The sequence below is a fragment of the Ranitomeya imitator genome, chromosome 6, assembly GCF_032444005.1.
Source record: "Ranitomeya imitator isolate aRanImi1 chromosome 6, aRanImi1.pri, whole genome shotgun sequence".
Taxonomy (NCBI): Eukaryota; Metazoa; Chordata; class Amphibia; order Anura; family Dendrobatidae; genus Ranitomeya; species Ranitomeya imitator.
Genome location: NC_091287.1, coordinates 576756356 through 576778069, shown reverse-complemented (window position 1 = coordinate 576778069; position 21714 = coordinate 576756356). Strand labels below are relative to the sequence as shown.

The window sequence follows — 21714 nt, the reverse complement described above, 5'->3', positions numbered from 1 at the left end:
GGCTGCGCCTGATGCTGCGACGATTAATAGCTCCTAAGGCTCTTGCTGATAAACTGCAGAGCCGCTGAGAGGAAGTAAATCCCCCATTTTAAAGCTCCCGCCGCTTTCCTTCCGGCGCCTGCGCAGTAGCGCTTAGCCGACAGCGAGGAGCGCCGAACGCCGGCGCCTGCGCAGACGCTTCTGCCTTTGGAACGCCCAAGCGACCTATCTTTTGGCGACGCCTGCGCAGACGCTTCTGCGGCGCCTTTGGAACGCCCAAGCAACCTATCTTTTGGCGACGCCTGCGCAGACGCTTCTGCGGCGCCTTTGGAACGCCCAAGTGACCTATCGGCGACGCCTGCGCAGTAGCGCTCAGCCGACGGCGAGGAGCGCCGAAGCCTGCGCAGATCCAAGCCCAGCGTCTCGCGAGACCAGCGCAACTCCGGGCATGTGCCCTACTCACAAGATGGCCGCCCGGAGTGCAGATATGGCGCTGCTGACCGGCACCCCCGGTCCTATGCAGACCCTACTGCGTGGCTCTGCATACCCGATGGCGTGCAGTGTGCAGGCTGACGCGTGCTAGGGGAGGGCCACGCCGCAGCTCCCGCAACCACAGAGGGACCCCCCTGGATGTTGCCGCTGCTGCATCTTACCTGGGGAGGTGACCGCGAACTCCTTGTCACCTCCCCCGCACACCCTGTCGGCCCACTGGCTCCCAGCGGTGGCGCTTCGGGTCACCACCCTAGCCGAGGCAGAGGGACCCCAGCTGCCTGAATCGGACTGGTTGGCCCCGGAATTCCAACGACGACTGGTAAGTCCGTAGGTCTCCCATCAAGGACAGGAAACCAACTGATGCAGGAGAGTGGTACCGCCTTTTTATCCGTAGGTTTCCTGTCCTTGGTGGGCGGATCCCCTCTCTCCGTGGTGCCGTCATGGGCGATCAGAGAAATAGGGGATATTATTAATTAAAGGTGCCAGGATCAGGGACTTAACTACTGTATGTAGGCCAAAATGAGGAATCTGCATTATTGCTTTATGGTGGTAAGTGAACAGAGAATTACTATAGGGGCCAATTAGGGGACATTATTACAGCTTAAATATAAATTTACTTTTTGGAATACGGTTTTTCATGGGGGAAACAAAAAGGGAGGTCCTTTTACTGTGCAGGGCGGCACTATGTTGCCTTTTTTTCTTCATCTGCATAGTGTAGAAAACGGAAAAAGTGGGGAATGTGTCTCTGGAAGTGATCAGCTATAGATAAATGTTATTTTCTGCAGAGATGAGTCCTGGCTGAAAGAAATGATGGCAGTCTGTACTAGATGAAGAAAAGCAAAGATAAAAGACTTTAACTAGAGACATTACTGGTGAGTCAGTGTGTGTTACCTGTACACTTACACTATATATTGTATATTGTGCAGAACTCCTGTGTATAATGTTACTGGTGATCACTGTATTACCTATACATGATATACAGAGCTCCTGTGTATAATGTCACTGGTGATCACTGTATTACCTATACATGATATACAGAGCTCCTGTGTATAATGTCACTGGTGATCCCTGTATTACCTGTACACTGACACTATATACAGAGCTCCTGTGTATAATGTTACTGGTGATCACTGTATTACCTATACATGATATACAGAGCTCCTGTGTATAATGTCACTGATGATCCCTGTGTTACCTGTACACTGACACTATATACAGAGCTCCTGTGTATAATGTCACCAGCGATCACTGTATTATCTGTACACTATATACAGAGGTACTGTGTATAATGTCACTGGTGATCACTGTATTACCTATACACTGACACTATATATAGAGCTCCTGTGTATAATGTCACCGGTGATCCCTGTATTACCTGTACACTGACACTATATAGAGCTCCTGTGTATAATGTCACTGGTGATCACTGTATTATCTGTACACTATATACAGAGCTCCTGTGTGTAATGTCACTGGTGGTCACTGTATTACCTGTACACTATATACAGAGCTCCTGTGCATAATGTCACTGGTGATCACTGTATTACCTATACACTGACACTATACACAGAGCTCCTTGGTATAATGTCACTGGTGTTCCCATATTACCCGTACACTGACACTATATATAGAGCTGTTTATAATGTCACTGGTGATCCCTGTATTACCTGTACACTGAAACTATACACAGAGCTCCTGTGTATAATGTCACTGGTAATCCCTGTATCACCTCTACACTATAGGCTATACACAGAGCTCCTGTGTATATCACTGGTGTATGTTAAAAAAAAAAATCACTGCACACTCTGTATATAGTATATAGTGTACAGGTAATACAGTGATCACCAGTGACATTATACACAGGAGTTCTGTATATACTGTCAGTGTACAGGTAATACAGGGATCATCGGTGACATTATACAGACTATATTGCTGACTGTCTGTGGTTATTATACAGACTATATTGCAGACTGTCAGCAATACAGTGTGTATAATAACCGGAGACAGACAGCAATATAATCTGTATAATAACCAAAAACAGTCAGGAATACAGTCTGTATAATAACCGTTTAGGGGTGAGAGGAGACAGTCAGAAATATTTTGTTATTACAGGCACGAGGTGTGAATGAGAACAATGTCAGGAGCGTCATCCCTGGCTGACAGACCTCGCCCCACTCAGCTATGCGGACAGTTTCCTCACAGGTCGGGGCTGAGAACGAGCCGAGACCTGTAAGACCACAGCCCTGAGCGTAACATACGGGGGCACCAGATGACCCCCAATAACCCACTGAAGAGACTTCTCTCTATATATGGCACCTGCATATAATGTAGCGGAGCATGAGAAGTACAGGGGAGGGCGCAGATATCGATGCTCCGGAGTGGACACCGCACCGACGCTGGTGGAAAGGTCCGGAGTGTGATGAGTGGATCCAGCTCCTGCTTCTCCAAAAAGATGGAAGACTGCGGCCACCAAAGAAATGGCGCCATCATGACACGTGGCTCCGCTGATGGCACATTGCACCTGCAGAGCAGAGTCCATAGCGGAAGTCGCTGTTCAGACATATACACTGACAGGCAGCGCTCAGTACATGAACCCCCAACACATGGAGGTCTGCACAGACCCCCGAATAAGATATTTAGAGACTATTACCGCCATACAGTGTGAAAAAAGAATATACACAGCTATACTATCCCTAATACTACCAAATAAAGTACTTATAATACCGCCACATTGTGCACAAATATGATAGCTATGGGACTAATACTGCCATACAGTGCACAACATACCACACTACTCAAATATCAGACATATAATCAATAATATAGCCAGGAGTCCTAATAATACTCCCATACAGTGCACATATCACAATACCGAATCATCATAGAACCCCATAGAATGTAAGTCCGCAAGGACAGGGTCCTCTCCCCTCTGTACCAGTCTATCACTGTAAACCTTTACTGTAAATGATATCTATAACTCTATGTAACCCTCTCATGTACAGCTCCATGCAATTAATGGTGCTATATAAATAAATAATAATAATAATCATCAGCACTATATATTAACTAATACCCAGCAGATACATAATATCCAAATCTCACAACTATATGACTAATAACGCCATACGGTTCCCGGTTCTCACAGCTATATGACTAATAATAATACCGCCATACAATCCCCAGATATCACAACTATATAACAGAAATATGCTGATAATACCGCCACAGTTCACAGATACTACAGCTATATGGTGACTCATAATACCGCCATACAATCCCGATATCACAGCTTATGACTGACAATTCCGAAATACAGTCCCCCGATATCACAGCTATGTAATGACTGATAATACCGCCATACAATCCCCCGATATCACAGCTTATGACTGATAATACCGCTATATAGTCCCCTGATATCACAGCTATGTAATGACTGACAGCAATATGCTGATAATACCGCCATACAGTCTCCTGATATCACAGCTATGTAATGACTGATAATACCGCCATACAGTCCCCCGATATCACAGCTATGCAATGACTGATAATACCGCCATACAGGCTCCCAATATCTCAGCTATGTAATGACTGATAATACCGCCATACAGTCCCTCGATATCACAGCTATGCAATGATTGATAATACCGCCATAAAGTCCCCCGATATCACAGCTATGTAATGACTGATAATACCGCCATACAGTCTCCCGATATCTCAGCTATGCAATGACTGATAATACCGCCATACAGTCTCCCGATATCTCAGCTATGCAATGACTGATAATACCGCCACACAGTCTCCCGATATCTCAGCTATGTAATGACTGATAATACCGCCATACAGTCTCCCGATATCTCAGCTATGTAATGACTGATAATACCGCCATACAGTCCGATATCACAGCTATGCAATGACTGATAATACCGCCATACAGTCCCCTGATATCACAGCTATGTAATGACTGATAATACCGCCATACAGTCCCCTGATATCACAGCTATGTAATGACTGATAATACCGCCATACAGTCCCCCGATATCACAGCTATGCAATGACTGATAATACCGCCATACAGTCTCCCGATATCTCAGCTATGCAATGACTGATAATACCGCCACACAGTCTCCCGATATCTCAGCTATGTAATGACTGATAATACCGCCATACAGTCTCCCGATATCTCAGCTATGTAATGACTGATAATACCGCCATACAGTCCCCTGATATCACAGCTATGCAATGACTGATAATACCGCCATACAGTCCCCTGATATCACAGCTATGTAATGACTGATAATACCGCCATACAGTCTCCCGATATCTCAGCTATGTAATGACTGATAATACCGCCATACAGTCCCCTGATATCACAGCTATGTAATGACTGATAATACCGCCATACAGTCCCCTGATATCACAGCTATGTAATGACTGATAATACCGCCATACAGTCCCCCGATATCACAGCTATGCAATGACTGATAATACCGCCATACAGTCTTCCAATATCTCAGCTATGTAATGACTGATAATACCGCCATACAGTCCCGATATCTCAGCTATGTAATGACTGATAATACCGCCATACATTCTCCCAATATCACAGCTATGTAATGACTGATAATACCGCCATACAGTCCCCTGATAACACAGCTATGCAATGATTGATAATACCACCATACAGTCCCCTGATATCACAGCTATGTAATGACTGATAATACCGCCATACAGTCCCCTGATATCACAGCTATGCAATGATTGATAATACCACCATACAGTCCCCTGATATCACAGCTATGTAATGACTGACAGCAATATGCTGATAATACCGCCATACAGTCCGATATCACAGCTATGCAATGACTGATAATACCGCCATACAGTCTCCCGATATCTCAGCTATGCAATGACTGATAATACCGCCATACAGTCTACCGATATCTCAGCTATGTAATGACTGATAATACCGCCATACAGTCTCCCAATATCTCAGCTATGTAATGACTGATAATACCGCCATACAGTCTCCCAATATCTCAGCTATGTAATGACTGATAATACCGCCATACAGTCCCCCGATATCACAGCTATGCAATGACTGATAATACCGCCATACAGTCCCCTGATATCACAGCTATGTAATGACTGATAATACCGCCATACAGTCCCCTGATATCTCAGCTATGTAATGACTGATAATACCGCCATACAGTCTACCGATATCTCAGCTATGTAATGACTGATAATACCGCCATACAGTCCCCCGATATCACAGCTATGCAATGACTGATAATACCGCCATACAGTCCCCTGATATCTCAGCTATGTAATGACTGATAATACCGCCATACAGTCCCCCGATATCACAGCTATGCAATGACTGATAATACCGCCATACAGTCCCCTGATATCTCAGCTATGTAATGACTGATAATACCGCCATACAGTCTCCCAATATCTCAGCTATGTAATGACTGATAATACCGCCATACAGTCCCCCGATATCACAGCTATGCAATGACTGATAATACCGCCATACAGTTCCCTGATATCACAGCTATATGACTGATAATACCGCCATACAGTCCCCCGATATCACAGCTATGCAATGATTGATAATACCGCCATACAGGCTCCCAATATCTCAGCTATGTAATGACTGATAATACCGCCATACAGTCCCCCGATATCACAGCTATGCAATGATTGATAATACCGCCATACAGTCCCCCGATATCACAGCTATGCAATGACTGATAATACCGCCATACAGTCCCCTGATATCTCAGCTATGTAATGACTGATAATACCGCCATACAGTCTCCCAATATCACAGCTATGTAATGACTGATAATACCGCCATACAGTCTCCCAATATCTCAGCTATGTAATGACTGATAATACCGCCATACAGTCCCCTGATATCACAGCTATGTAATGACTGATAATACCGCCATACAGTCCCCCGATATCTCAGCTGGTCTGCAGCAGATTCCTCGCCCGTCACTCCCTGCATTCTCGGCACATTCCTCCCATTGTCAGCATCTCCCAGATCTCAGTTAGTCGGTGACTACTCCGGCCCGCAGCGCTGGGACGGGGACAGGATTTTGCAGCCTTGACCTTTGCTCAGGACGGTGTTGATCAGTCCGTGTGGAATTTAGAGTGAAATGGCAAAATGGCGAAACTGCGTGTGAGAAGGTTAACGTCTGAGATCAGATGGGGGCGACACGAGGGTCCGAGGGGTCCGGTCATTCCTAAAACTACCACCTCCAACATCTGACGGGGAAACTCCCAACCTGCGCAGCCTGGATACCGAGCAGTGCGTCATCCGCAGCCGCCATCTGCGGTATGAACGACGTTCACTACAAGGCCGGGGTCACACTGGCGTCTACACGATGGGGGGCACTATGTAACGTTATCGGACCACTGCTATCCGCTGGGGCAGATCCGCCATGATCATCTCATGCCGATTGGGCAGCGTATCTGGCACAGCGCGCACCCACACCAGTCTGTGGGCTAATCATTGGACTGCACTCGGATGTCATCAGAGCGCAGTCAAATACACAGCGAGGCAGGCCATGGAGGAGGTGGAGAGATTAGTCTCTCCGCACCGGTGATCCGATTGTCGCCTGCGAGAGGAGCAGAGAACAGAGCATGGCCGCCACTATCACGCCAAAGCAGAGCATGGCCGGCCGGATCACACCGCAGCAGAGCACGGACCACGCCGCAGCAGAGCACGAGCGCCACTACCACGCCAAAGCAGAGCACGGCCGGATCACACCGCAGCAGAGCACGGACCACGCCGCAGCAGAGCACGAGCGCCACTACCATGCCAAAGCAGAGCATGGCCGGCCGGATCACACCGCAGCAGAGCACGGACCACGCCGCAGCAGAGCACGAGCGCCACTACCACGCCAAAGCAGAGCATGGCCGGCCGGATCACACCGCAGCAGAGTACGGATGCCACTATCACACCGCAGCAGAGCACGGACGCCACCATCACGCCAAAACAGAGCACAAACACCCCGAAACAGAGCACGGACGCCCTGATCACACCGCAGCAGAGCACTGCTGGCCAGATCACACCGCAGCACAGCACGGCCGGATCACAGCGCAGCAGAGCACAGACCACACTGCAGCAGAGCACGGCAGGATCACACCGCAGCAGGCACGGATGCCCCGATCATACTGCAGTAGAGCATGGACGCCACTATCAAGCCGAAGCAGAGCACGGACGCCCCAAAGCAGAGCACGGATGCCCTGATCACGCCGAAGCAGAGGATGGACACCCCAATCACGTTGAAGGAGAGCACGGCCAGCCCGGATCACACCGCAGCAGAGCCGGAGCTGAGGGTCATTAGCAGATCACATCCGATGCTGTGCACTGGTGTGACCACGACCAATCAGTAAAAGAATCCCGTCCTCACCTGACAAGCGGCGACTCCATGAAGTCCGGATTCACGCAGCGCGGCCCTCCCCAAACCAGTCATGCTCCCATACAGACGGGCGCCGCTTTCTCAGCGGCACGTCACACGCCATATTTACACAAGGACGACGTTCTATGAAATGCCGAGACTTTCTCCTGGTAGAACTGGTTCTGACACATTGGGGACATTTTTGGGGCTATTACCACATAATTATACAGAGAAGGATCCCGAGAATAGATCTGTGGATGGTGGAAGCGATCGACGAGAGATCCGGGATCACCGCAACCTACTGTATATCACTGACTATAGGGTGAAACAGAGCTGCGCTCACTATTCTGCTGGTGCAGTCACTGTGTACATACATTACATTACTGATCCTGAGTTACCTCCTGTATTATACCCCAGAGCTGCACTCACTATTCTGCTGGTGCAGTCACTGTGTAACATAGTAACATAGTAACATAGTTAGTAAGGCCGAAAAAAGACATTTGTCCATCCAGTTCAGCCTATATTCCATCATAATAAATCCCCAGATCTACGTCCTTCTACAGAACCTAATAATTGTATGATACAATATTGTTCTGCTCCAGGAAGACATCCAGGCCTCTCTTGAACTCCTCGACTGAGTTCGCCATCACCACCTCCTCAGGCAAGCAATTCCAGATTCTCACTGCCCTAACAGTAAAGAATCCTCTTCTATGTTGGTGGAAAAACCTTCTCTCCTCCAGACGCAAAGAATGCCCCCTTGTGCCCGTCACCTTCCTTGGTATAAACAGATCCTCAGCGAGATATTTGTATTGTCCCCTTATATACTTATACATGGTTATTAGATCGCCCCTCAGTCGTCTTTTTTCTAGACTAAATAATCCTAATTTCGCTAATCTATCTGGGTATTGTAGTTCTCCCATCCCCTTTATTAATTTTGTTGCCCTCCTTTGTACTCTCTCTAGTTCCATTATATCCTTCCTGAGCACCGGTGCCCAAAACTGGACACAGTACTCCATGTGCGGTCTAACTAGGGATTTGTACAGAGGCAGTATAATGCTCTCATCATGTGTATCCAGACCTCTTTTAATGCACCCCATGATCCTGTTTGCCTTGGCAGCTGCTGCCTGGCACTGGCTGCTCCAGGTAAGTTTATCATTAACTAGGATCCCCAAGTCCTTCTCCCTGTCAGATTTACCCAGTGGTTTCCCGTTCAGTGTGTAATGGTGACATTGATTCCTTCTTCCCATGTGTATAACCTTACATTTATCATTGTTAAACCTCATCTGCCACCTTTCAGCCCAAGTTTCCAACTTATCCAGATCCATCTGTAGCAGAATACTATCTTCTCTTGTATTAACTGCTTTACATAGTTTTGTATCATCTGCAAATATCGATATTTTACTGTGTAAACCTTCTACCAGATCATTAATGAATATGTTGAAGAGAACAGGTCCCAATACTGACCCCTGCGGTACCCCACTGGTCACAGCGACCCAGTTAGAGACTATACCATTTATAACCACCCTCTGCTTTCTATCACTAAGCCAGTTACTAACCCATTTACACACATTTTCCCCCAGACCAAGCATTCTCATTTTGTGTACCAACCTCTTGTGCGGCACGGTATCAAACGCTTTGGAAAAATCGAGATATACCACGTCCAATGACTCACCGTGGTCCAGCCTATGTATAGTGTACATACATTACATTACTGATCCTGAGTTACCTCCTGTATTATACTCCAGAGCTGCACTCACTATTCTGCTGGTGCAGTTACTGTGTACATACATTACATTACTGATCCTGTTATGAACAGGTAATTCAGAACCACAATGGACCTTGAAGTTCAGAGCACACAAAGTGACCTGACATTGACCAAAAACATAGGACGAGCTCTGAGACGTGGGAACTCTGCTGACCGCAATCCCTAATCCTATCACACCACACTAGAGGTAGCCGTGGATTGCGCCTAACGCTCCCTATGCAACTCGGCACAGCCTGAGAAACTAACTAGCCCTGAAGATAGAAAAATAAGCCTACCTTGCCTCAGAAAAATTTCCCAAAGGAAAAGGCAGCCCCCCACATATAATGAGTGTGAGTAAGATGAAAACACAAACACAGAGATGAAATAGATTTAGCAAAGTGAGGCCCGACTTACTGAATAGACCGAGGATAGGAAAGATAGCTTTGCGGTCAACACAAAAACCTACAAACAACCACGCAGAGGGGCAAAAAGACCCTCCGCACCGACTAACGGTACGGAGGTGCTCCCTCTGCGTCTCAGAGCTTCCAGCAAGCAAGAAAAACCAATATAGCAAGCTGGACAGAAAAAATAGCAAACAAAAATGACACAAGCAGAACTTAGCTTATGCAGGATAGACAGGCCACAGGAACGATCCAGGAGGAAGCAAGACCAATACTAGAACATTGACTGGAGGCCAGGATCAAAGCACCAGGTGGAGTTAAATAGGTGCTGCTCTAACGACTTAACCTCATCACCAGAGGAAGGAAACTCAGAAGCCGCAGTACCACTCTCATCCACCAAAGGAAGCTCATAGACAGAACCAGCCGAAGTACCACTCACGACCACAGGAGGGAGCTTGGCCACAGAATTCACAACATGATCCTGAGTTACATCCTATATTATACTCCAGAGCTGCACTCACTATTCTGCTGGTGCAGTCACTGTGTACATACATTACATTACTGATCCTGAGTTACATCCTGCATTATACTCCAGAGCTGCACTCACTATTCTGCTGGGAGGATTCTTACTTGGAGTATAAATTGTCTTGTAATCTTCTATTACACTTTTGCGGTTCCACTTTTCACACAGCTGAAGGTTTGCTGCATTGTTTCTGTACTTACAGCAGCAGAACAAATGTCTCGTCAATACCGATACATTGCAACAAAGCCTCAGCTGTGGGCATCGGTCATCAGCAGATTACCTGTATCAGGCGGAATCCCTGGGCCTCAGTTCAGGTGTCCGTGTGCCGCGGAGATGCAGAGTGTGAAGACCTGTGAGAGAGACAGAAAAATAGGTCAGGACCGGGGTCCACTGGAGTCATCCGAGACCTGAGCATTGTGGGGGGGGGGGGGGGGGGGGCGAGGGTGTTCCCAGTAATTGGGACTGCTGTGGGGGGAGGCAAGGGCGGTCCTGGTTTTGGGACCGCTGTGGGGGGCGATGGCATCCCCGATAATTGGGACCGCTGTGGGGGGTGAGGGCGTCCCAGGTATCGGTACCATTGTGCGGGGCAAGGGTGTTCCCGGTAACTGGGACCATTGGGGGGGCGTAGACATCCCCGATTTCGGGACTGCTGTGGTGCGGTGAGGCCGTTACTGGTAATATGGACCGCTGTGGCGGGCGAGGGTGTCCCCGGTAATTGGGACAGCTGTGGGGGCGAGGGCATCCCCAGTATCGGGACCATTGTGCGGAGCGAGGGCGTCCCCGGTAATTGGGACCGCTGAGGGGGGGCGAGGGCGTCCCAGGTTTCGGGACTGCTGTGGTGCAGCGAGTGCGTTCCCGATAATTGGGACCGCTGTGGGGGTGAGGGCGACCCCGGTAAATGGGACCGCTGTGGGGGGGATGAGGGCGTCCCCAGTAATCGGGACCATTGTGCGGGGCGAGGGCGTCCCCAGTAATTGGGACTGCTGTGGTGGGGGAGAGGGCAACCCCAGTAATTGGGACCGCTGTGGGGGGCGAGGGCGTCCCCGGTATCGGGACCATTGTGCGGGGCGTCCCCGGTAATTGGGACCGCTGTGGTGGGCGAGGGTGTCCCCGGTAATTGGGACCACTGTGGGGGCGAGGGCATCCCCAATATCGGGACCATCGTGCGGGGCGAGGGCGTCCCCGGTAATTGGGACCGCTGTGGGGGGGCGAGGGCGACCCCGGTAAATGGGACCGCTGTGGGGGACGAGGGCGTCCCAGGTTTCGGGACTGCTGTGGTGCAGTGAGGGCATTCCCGGTAATTGGGACCGCTGTGGGGGATGAGGGCGTCCCCAGTAATTGGGACCGCTGTAGGGGATAAGGGCGTCCCTGGTTTCGGGACTGCTGTGGTGCAGCGAGGGCGTCCCGGGTAATTGGGACCGCTGTGGGGGGCGATGGCGTCCCCGGTAATTGGGACCGCTGTGGGGGGCGAGGGCGTCCCCGGTATCGGGACCATTGTGCGGGGCGAGGGCGTCCCCGGTAATTGGGACCGCTGTGGTGGGCGAGGGTGTCCCCGGTAATTGGGACCGCTGTGGGGATGAGGGCGTCCCCGGTAATTGGGACCGCTGTAGGGGATAAGGGTGTCCCCAGTAATCGGGACCATTGTGAGGGGCGAGGGCGTCCCCAGTAATTGGGACTGCTGTGGTGGGGGAGAGGGCAACCCCAGTAATTGGGACCGCTGTGGGGGGCAAGGGCGTCCCCCAGTATCGGGACCATTGTGCGGGGTGAGGGCGTCACTGGTAATTGGGACCGCTGTGGGGGGCAAGGGCGTCCCGCAGTATCGGGACCATTGTGCGGGGCAAGGGCGTCCCTGGTAATTGGGACCGCTGTGGGGGGGGGGGGGGAGGCAAGGGTGGCCCTGGTTTCAGGACTGCTGTGGTGCAGCGAGGGCTTCCCCGGTAATTGGGACCATTGTGCGGGGCGAGGGCATCCCCGATAATTGGGACCACTGTGGGGGACGAGGGCGTCCCAGGTTTCGGGACTGCTGTGGTGCAGTGAGGGCATTCCCGGTAATTGGGACCGCTGTGGGGGATGAGGGCGTCCCCAGTAATTGGGACCGCTGTAGGGGATAAGGGCGTCCCTGGTTTCGGGACTGCTGTGGTGCAGCGAGGGCGTCCCGGGTAATTGGGACCGCTGTGGGGGGCGATGGCGTCCCCGGTAATTGGGACCGCTGTGGGGGGCGAGGGCGTCCCCGGTATCGGGACCATTGTGCGGGGCGAGGGCGTCCCCGGTAATTGGGACCGCTGTGGTGGGCGAGGGTGTCCCCGGTAATTGGGACCGCTGTGGGGATGAGGGCGTCCCCGGTAATTGGGACCACTGTAGGGGATAAGGGTGTCCCCAGTAATCGGGACCATTGTGAGGGGCGAGGGCGTCCCCAGTAATTGGGACTGCTGTGTGGGGGGGAGGGCGTCCCCAGTAATTGGGACCGCTGTGGGGGGAAGAGGGCGTCCCCAGTAATTGGGACCGCTGTGGGAGAGGGGGGGAGGGCGTGCCCCGGTATCGGGACCATTGTGTGGGGTGAGGGCGTCACTGGTAATTGGAACCGCTGTGGGGGGGCGTCCCCAGTAATTGGGACCGCTGTGGGAGGGGGGGGGGGGGAGGGCGTGCCCCGGTATCGGGACCATTGTGTGGGGTGAGGGCGTCACAGGTAATTGGGACCGCTGGGGGGGGGGGGGGGGGGAGGGCGTCCCCCGGTATCAGGACCATTGTGCGGGGTGAGGGCGTCACTGGTAATTGGGTACGCTGTGGGGGGGAGGCAAGGGCGGCCCTGGTTTCGGGACTGCTGTGGTGCAGCGAGGGCGTCACCGGTAATTGGGACCGCTGTGGAGGGCGAGGGCGTCCCCGGTATCGGTACCATTTTGCGGGGCAAGGGTGTTCCCGGTAACTGGGACCACTGGGGGGGGGGGCGTGGGCGTCCCCAATTTTGAGACTGCTGTGGTGCGGTGAGGCCGTTCCTGGTAATTGGGACCGCTGTGGTGGGCGAGGGTGTCCCCGGTAATTGGGACCGCTGTGGGGATGAGGGCGTCCCCAGTAGTTGGGACCGCTGTGGGGGATAAGGGCGTCCCCAGTAATTGGGACTGCTGTGTGGGGGGGAGAAGGCATCCCCAGTAATTGGGACCGCTGTGGGGGGAGAGGGCGTCCCCAGTAATTGGGACCGCTGTGGGGGGGGGGGCGTCACCCGGTATCGGGACCATTGTGAGGGGCGAGGGCGTCCCCAGTAATTGAGACTGCTGTGTGGGGGGGGAGAGGGCGTCCCCAGTAATTGGGACCGCTGTGGGGGGCGAGGGTGTCCCCAGTAATTCGGACAGCTGTGGGGGGCGAGGGCATCCCCGATAATCGGGACCATTGTGCGGGGCGAAGGCGTTCCCAGTAATTGGGACTGCTGTGGGGGGCGAGGGCGTCCCCAGTAATCGGGACCACTGTGCGGGGCGAAGGCGTCCCCAGTAATTGGGACCACTGTGGGGGGCAAGGGCGTCCCCCCGGTATCGGGACCATTGTGCGGGGTGAGGGCGTCACTGGTAATTTGGACCGCTGTGGGGGGTGAGGGCGTCCCCGGTATCAGAACCACTGTGCGGGGCGAGGGCATCCCCGGTAATTGGGACCATTGTGCGGGGCGAGGGCGTCCCCGGTAATTGGGACCGCTGTGGGGGATGAGGGCGTCCCCGGTAATTGGGACCATTGCTATTACATCCCTCGGCTGATGACATCATCACTGTCCCCGTGCGGTCGATGATGTCACCGTCGGGTTGGGTGTGACACCAGCGATACCAAAGGTGTTGGCAGCGTTCTACAGATCACCACAGGCATTCCTGGAGTGCCGCTTGGTTGCTATGGGTTACGACACCTCTGTGGTGGTGGCCTTGGCGGCAGATCTGGCTGCAATTTGTAATTGCGGTGTGCAAGTAAACAACGGGAACAAACGTGGTGACTCAGGATGAGGCCGGGCGCGGCCAGGAGGGCGAGAGAACCGCCGCTGACACCCGCTCGCCCTACTACCGTGTCTGACGGATCCAGATACACCACGCCAAGAAACAGACACCGCTCCACTCACTGCCAAAGCTGCATCTCAGCAGTCATGTGACCTCAACTCAAACTGTGCAACTGTCTGTATATATAATAATAGAAGCAGAATAGTAACTGCAGCTCTGGAGGTAACTGGAGGATAAGACATGATGCAACAGCAGAATAGTGTCCGCAGCTCTGGAGGATGAGAGATGATGCAGGTCAAAAACCCCACCCACCCTCCTCGGCCCCCCCCCCCCCCCGCTCCCAGGTGCGGCCCCCCATACCATAGTTATGACATCACTCCGGTGGTCACGTGTAGTCCGCTCGCTCAGAGAACATTAGTCACCTGTGACTGACATCACCTGACAGCACAGCTTCTGCTCTAGTCACATCCAGAGCTGCGCTCACAATTGTACATAACATGTCAGTGCTGCACCTGGGGCCGATGCTGTCAGTGCGGTGCATGATCACAGAAGAGAGTACACCCCCGCCATTACTACATCTACAGTATATCACAGAAGAGAGTACACCCCACCACTACTACATCTACAGTATATCACAGAAGAGAGTACACCCCGCCATTACTACATCTACAGTATATCACAGAAGAGAGTACACCCCGCCATTACTACATCTACAGTATATCACAGAAGAGAGCACACCCCGCCATTACTACATCTACAGTATATCACAGAAGAGAGTACACCCCCACCATTACTACATCTACAGTATATCACAGAAGAGAGCACACCCCGCCATTACTACAGTATATCACAGAAGAGAGTACACCCCACCATTACTACACCTACAGTATATCACAGAAGAGAGCACACCCCGCCATTACTACATCTACAGTATACCACAGAAGAGAGTACACCCCGCCATTACTACATCTACAGTATATCACAGAAGAGAGCACACCCCACCATTACTACATCTACAGTATATCACAGAAGAGAGTACACCCCGCCATTACTACATCTACAGTATATCACAGAAGAGAGTACACCCCGCCATTACTACATCACAGAAGAGAGTACACCCCACCATTACTACATCTACAGTATATCACAGAAGAGAGTACACCCCGCCATTACTACATCTACAGTATATCACAGAAGAGAGTACACCCCCACCATTACTACATCTACAGTATATCACAGAAGAGAGCACACCCCGCCATTACTACATCTACAGTATACCACAGAAGAGAGTACACCCCGCCATTACTACATCTACAGTATATCACAGAAGAGAGCACACCCCGCCATTACTACATCTACAGTATATCACAGAAGAGAGTACACCCCACCATTACTACATCTACAATATATCACAGAAGAGAGCGCACCCCACCATTACTACATCTACAGTATATCACAGAAGAGAGCACACCCCACCATTACTACATCTACAGTATATCACAGAAGAGAGTACACCCCCACCATTACTACATCTACAGTATATCACAGAAGAGAGCACACCCCACCATTACTACATCTACAGTATATCACAGAAGAGAGTACACCCCCACCATTACTACATCTACAGTATATCACAGAAGAGAGTACACCCCCACCATTACTACATCTACAGTATATCACAGAAGAGAGCACACCCCGCCATTACTACATCTACAGTATATCACAGAAGAGAGTACACCCCCACCATTACTACATCTACAGTATATCACAGAAGAGAGTACACCCCACCATTACTACACCTACAGTATATCACAGAAGAGAGCACACCCCGCCATTACTACATCTACAGTATACCACAGAAGAGAGTACACCCCGCCATTACTACATCTACAGTATATCACAGAAGAGAGCACACCCCACCATTACTACATCTACAGTATATCACAGAAGAGAGTACACCCCGCCATTACTACATCTACAGTATATCACAGAAGAGAGTACACCCCGCCATTACTACATCACAGAAGAGAGTACACCCCACCATTACTACATCTACAGTATATCACAGAAGAGAGTACACCCCGCCATTACTACATCTACAGTATATCACAGAAGAGAGTACACCCCCACCATTACTACATCTACAGTATATCACAGAAGAGAGCACACCCCGCCATTACTACATCTACAGTATACCACAGAAGAGAGTACACCCCGCCATTACTACATCTACAGTATATCACAGAAGAGAGCACACCCCGCCATTACTACATCTACAGTATATCACAGAAGAGAGTACACCCCACCATTACTACATCTACAATATATCACAGAAGAGAGCGCACCCCACCATTACTACATCTACAGTATATCACAGAAGAGAGCACACCCCACCATTACTACATCTACAGTATATCACAGAAGAGAGTACACCCCCACCATTACTACATCTACAGTATATCACAGAAGAGAGCACACCCCACCATTACTACATCTACAGTATATCACAGAAGAGAGTACACCCCCACCATTACTACATCTACAGTATATCACAGAAGAGAGTACACCCCCACCATTACTACATCTACAGTATATCACAGAAGAGAGCACACCCCGCCATTACTACATCTACAGTATATCACAGAAGAGAGTACACCCCCACCATTACTACATCTACAGTATATCACAGAAGAGAGCACACCCCACCATTACTACATCTACAGTATATCACAGAAGAGAGTACACCCCCACCATTACTACATCTACAGTATATCACAGAAGAGAGTACACCCCCACCATTACTACATCTACAGTATATCACAGAAGAGAGCACACCCCACCATTACTACATCTACAGTATATCACAGAAGAGAGTACACCCCCACCATTACTACATCTACAGTATATCACAGAAGAGAGTACACCCCCACCATTACTACATCTACAGTATATCACAGAAGAGAGCACACCCCGCCATTACTACATCTACAGTATATCACAGAAGAGAGTACACCCCACCATTACTACATCTACAATATATCACAGAAGAGAGCGCACCCCACCATTACTACATCTACAGTATATCACAGAAGAGAGCACACCCCACCATTACTACATCTACAGTATATCACAGAAGAGAGCACACCCCACCATTACTACATCTACAGTATATCACAGAAGAGAGCACACCCCACCATTACTACATCTACAGTATATCACAGAAGAGAGCACACCCCGCCATTACTACATCTACAGTATATCACAGAAGAGAGTACACCCCACCATTACTACATCTACAATATATCACAGAAGAGAGCGCACCCCACCATTACTACATCTACAGTATATCACAGAAGAAAGCGCACCCCACCATTACTACATCTACAGTATATCACAGAAGAAAGCGCACCCCACCATTACTACATCTACAGTATATCACAGAAGAGAGTACACCCCGCCATTACTACATCTACAGTATATCACAATAGAGAGCACACCCCACCATTACTACATCTACAGTATATCACAGAAGAAAGCGCACCCCACCATTACTACATCTACAGTATATCACAGAAGAGAGTACACCCCACCATTACTACATCTACAGTATATCACAGAAGAGAGCACACCCCGCCATTACTACATCTACAGTATATCACAGAAGAGAGCACACCCCACCATTACTACATCTACAGTATATCACAGAAGAGAGCGCACCCCGCCATTACTACATCTACAGTATATCACAGAAGAGAGTACACCCCGCCATTACTACACCTACAGTATATCACAGAAGAGAGTACACCCCGCCATTACTACATCTACAGTATATCACAGAAGAGAGTACACCCCGCCATTACTAAATCTACAATATATCACAGAAGAGAGCACACCCCGCCATTACTACATCTACAGTATATCACAATAGAGAGCACACCCCGCCATTACTAAATCTACAATATATCACAGAAGAGAGTACACCCCGCCATTACTACATCTACAGTATATCACAGAAGAGAGCACACCCCCGCCATTACTACAGTATATCACAGAAGAGAGTACACCCCACCATTACTACATCTACAATATATCACAGAAGAGAGTACACCCCGCCATTACTACATCTACAATATATCACAGAAGAGAGTACACCCCACCATTACTACATCTACAGTATATCACAGAAGAGAGCACACCCCGCCATTACTACATCTACAGTATATCACAGAAGAGAGTACACCCCGCCATTACTACATCTACAGTATATCACAGAAGAGAGTACACCCCGCCATTACTACATCTACAGTATATCACAGAAGAGAGCGCACCCCGCCATTACTACAGTATATCACAGAAGAGAGCACACCCCGCCATTACTACATCTACAATATATCACAGAGGAGAGCACACCCCGCCATTACTACATCTACAGTATATCACAGGAGAGAGCACACCCCGCCATTACTACAGTATATCACAGAAGAGAGTACACCCCACCATTACTACATCTACAGTATATCACAGAAGAGAGCACACCCCGCCATTACTACATCTACAGTATATCACAGAAGAGAGCACACCCCGCCATTACTACATCTACAGTATATCACAGAAGAGAGCACACCCCGCCATTACTACATCTACAGTATATCACAGAAGAGAGTACACCCCGCCATTACTACATCTACAGTATATCACAGAAGAGAGTACACCCCGCCATTACTACATCTACAGTATATCACAGAAGAGAGCGCACCCCGCCATTACTACAGTATATCACAGAAGAGAGCACACCCCGCCAATACTACATCTACAATATATCACAGAGGAGAGCACACCCCGCCATTACTACAGTATATCACAGAAGAGAGTACACCCCGCCATTACTACATCTACAGTATATCACAGAAGAGAGCGCACCCAGCCATTACTACATCTACAGTATATCACAGAAGAGAGTACACCCCGCCATTACTACATCTACAGTATATCACAGAAGAGAGTACACCCCACCATTACTACATCTACAGTATATCACAGAAGAGAGTACACCCCACCATTACTACATCTACAGTATATCACAGAAGAGAGTACACCCCACCATTACTACATCTACAGTATATCACAGAAGAGAGTACACCCCACCATTACTACATCTACAGTATATCACAGAAGAGAGCACACCCCGCCATTACTACAGTATATCACAGAAGAGAGTACACCCCACCATTACTACACCTACAGTATATCACAGAAGAGAGCACACCCCGCCATTACTACATCTACAGTATATCACAGAAGAGAGCACACCCCGCCATTACTACATCTACAGTATATCACAGAAGAGAGCACACCCCGCCATTACTACACCTACAGTATATCACAGAAGAGTACACCCCACCATTACTACATCTACAATATATCACAGAAGAGAGTACACCCCGCCATTACTACATCTACAGTATATCACAGAAGAGTACACCCCACCATTACTACATCTACAGTATATCACAGAAGAGAGTACACCCCACCATTACTACATCTACAGTATATCACAGAAGAGAGCGCACCCCGCCATTACTACATCTACAATATATCACAGAAGAGAGCACACCCCGCCATTACTACATCTACAGTATATCACAGAAGAGAGTACACCCCGCCATTACTACAGTATATCACAGAAGAGAGTACACCCCGCCATTACTACATCTACAGTATATCACAGAGGAGAGCACACCCCACCATTACGACATCTACAGTATATCACAGAAGAGAGTACACCCCACCATTACTACATCTACAGTATATCACAGAAGAGAGCACACCCCGCCATTACTACATCTACAGTATATCACAGAAGAGAGCACACCCCGCCATTACTACATCTACAGTATATCACAGAAGAGAGCGCACCCCGCCATTACTACATCTACAGTATATCACAGAAGAGAGCACACCCCGCCATTACTACACCTACAGTATATCACAGAAGAGAGCACACCCCTCTATTACTACATCTACAGTATATCACAGAAGAGAGTACACCCCACCATTACTACATCTACAGTATATCACAGAAGAGAGCGCACCCCGCCATTACTACACCTACAGTATATCACAGAAGAGAGCACACCCCTCTATTACTACATCTACAGTATATCACAGAAGAGAGTACACCCCGCCATTACTACATCTACAGTATATCACAGAGGAGAGCACACCCCACCATTACGACATCTACAGTATATCACAGAAGAGAGTACACCCCACCATTACTACATCTACAGTATATCACAGAAGAGAGCACACCCCTCTATTACTACATCTACAGTATATCACAGAAGAGAGTACACCCCGCCATTACTACATCTACAGTATATCACAGAAGAGAGCACACCCCGCCATTACTATATCTACAGTATATCACAGAAGAGAGCACACCCCGCCATTACTACACCTACAGTATATCACAGAAGAGAGTACACCCCTCTATTACTACATCTACAGTATATCACAGAAGAGAGTACACCCCACCATTACTACATCTACAGTATATCACAGAAGAAAGCACACCCCGCCATTACTACACCTACAGTATATCACAGAAGAGAGCACACCCCTCTATTACTACATCTACAGTATATCACAGAAGAGAGTACACCCCGCCATTACTACATCTACAGTATATCACAGAAGAGAGCACACCCCACCATTACTACATCTACAGTATATCACAGAAGAGAGCGCACCCCGCCATTACTACAGTATATCACAGAAGAGAGTACACCCCGCCATTACTACATCTACAGTATATCACAGAAGAAAGCACACCCCGCCATTACTACAGTATATCACAGAAGAGAGTACACCCCGCCATTACTACATCTACAGTATATCACAGAAGAGAGTACACCCCACCATTACTACATCTACAGTATATCACAGAAGAAAGCACACCCCGCCATTACTACAGTATATCACAGAAGAGAGTACACCCCGCCATTACTACATCTACAGTATATCACAGAAGAGAGTACACCCCACCATTACTACATCTACAATATATCACAGAAGAGAGTACACCCCGCCATTACTACATCTACAGTATATCACAGAAGAGAGCGCACCCCGCCATTACTACATCTACAGTATATCACAGAAGAGAGCGCACCCCACCATTACTACATCT

At 49.4% G+C, this 21714-nt stretch overlaps 1 protein-coding gene across 2 annotated transcripts in view; it reads right to left on the bottom strand.

Moving 5' to 3' along the window:
• LOC138643274 (epiplakin-like) overlaps nucleotides 1–21714 on the bottom strand; it is an 87839-nt gene that overhangs the window by 37205 nt on the left and 28920 nt on the right. For both annotated transcript variants that reach the window (XM_069732206.1, XM_069732205.1), the window contains exon 2: nucleotides 10835–10904. The gene's annotated coding sequence lies outside the window, so the exon portion shown is untranslated. The remainder of the gene's footprint in view (nucleotides 1–10834; nucleotides 10905–21714) is intronic.